Consider the following 1,704-nt stretch of genomic DNA (forward strand, 5'->3'; position numbering starts at 1 on the left):
CTCAGGGATCTCTCATGAGGTTGCAGTCCAGATGTCATTTCGGGCTGCAGTCATCTGAAGGCTTGCCTGGGGCTAGAGCATGTACAGCTCACTCAGAGGGTAGGCGTTGGTAGGAGGCCTCAGCTCCTTGCCATGTGGTCTACTCCATAGGGCTGCTTGAGTACCTTTACAATGTGGTGGCTGGCCTCCCCCAGAGCAAGCGATCCAAGAGAGAAAAATGGAAATGACAGTGTCTTTTATAACCTAGCTCTGGAAGTCACATACTGTCATCTCCACAGTGTCCTACTGATCACACAGGTCAGCCCTCGTCAGTGTGGGAGGGGACTAACTTTGAGGGTATCAGTACCAGGAGATGAAACTCTTTGAGGGCCATCTGGGGTGCTGGCTATCACAGGATTGGACTGTGAAACCCTAATGGTACTGTTCAGCGTCAGATATCCCCTCCAAGCCTCCATTTCCCCTTATGCATAATGGGGGTTTGATTGGGTGATTCATGGAAGTTCCTGCAGGTCTGTGTAGAGCGAAGCCAGGGTCAATAGCCCCAAGTGGTAGAACTCAGGAGCTGGGCATGCAAGAGGAGATAGTGAGGCTCGTGGTCACCCGAGTCCTCAAGGGGCATCAAGGTAGGCTGCAGAATGTTCCCCTAGAAGGCACCATCTCCAGATACCAGGCCTCCTCTGATGTGGCCAAGACCACGTCTCAAGGCAGGTGGCTGCAGTTGGTGCCTCCCTCCACTCCTGAAAACGTTGGATTCTGTCTCCTCCATCTCTGCTTCCAGAGCGCTTTTCTTAAAGCTTCTCTAGAGAAGCAGTGTGTGAGGGGGTGGAGCAGAGTGAGGGGAGCAGAGGGATTGGCGTGTAGAGATGGCGTTTCTGTGTGTAATGTTGGTCTCCCCCACAACACAGCTCTGCTGGCGAACACTGGCCCAGCTCATGGGAGGTGTTTACAAATATTTGTTGAATGAAAGAATGAATGAAGCAAATATGAAAATGAGTAAGCTGCCATCCCAGCTTGTGGGGAGCCCCCAGTCCAGTGGGGACGCTGACAGCTCATTCCAGCGCAGTGAGAGAGATGCTCTAGCAGCCTTTGCAAGGCACAGGAGCTCCCTGGAGGGGGAGACAGCCATCAGAGTCACAGGCAAGAGGGGGCGCCGGTGAGCAGGTCAGGGAGCGCCTCTGAAGGAGGTGGTGTGTGAGCCAGGCCTTGCCCCCAGACCCCAGGGAGGAGAAGGGCATTCAAGGTGGAGGGAGCAGCATGAACAGTGGCCTGAAGGGAGCGTGGCCTGGGAAAAACAGATGCTACCGCAGAAGGGGGCGGGGGGGCCAGATTGCAAAGGGGCAGGGGAGCGCAGGGCAGCCAAGGAAAGGTCCTCAGTAAAGGAGGATGTGATTGGAGTCAGGAGGATGTGTAGAGTGGTTAAGAGCATGGACTCTGGACTTCGGTTCAAATCCCAGCCCTGCCATGGGGGCAATTTGCTTTTCGAGGGTGCCTTCGTCCCCTCATGGGTGAAATGGATAAGTCAGTGGTAGTTAAGTACGTCATGAGGCTGCCAGAGCCTGAAGTGGGTTCATGTTTGTGCTTCAAGTGCTTGGAACAGAGTCTGACACATAGTGAGGTTGCGCACGTGTTACTTATTGTAAGTATCGTATATACATGTGAGGGAGGCATGGGCCATTTCTGGAAGACCACACAAGAAATTCCCTG

The sequence above is a fragment of the Eumetopias jubatus genome, unplaced genomic scaffold (genome assembly GCF_037043125.1).
Source record: "Eumetopias jubatus isolate StellerSeaLion01/CBP00866 unplaced genomic scaffold, mEumJub1_p1.0 scaffold_9, whole genome shotgun sequence".
Taxonomy (NCBI): domain Eukaryota; kingdom Metazoa; phylum Chordata; class Mammalia; order Carnivora; family Otariidae; genus Eumetopias; species Eumetopias jubatus.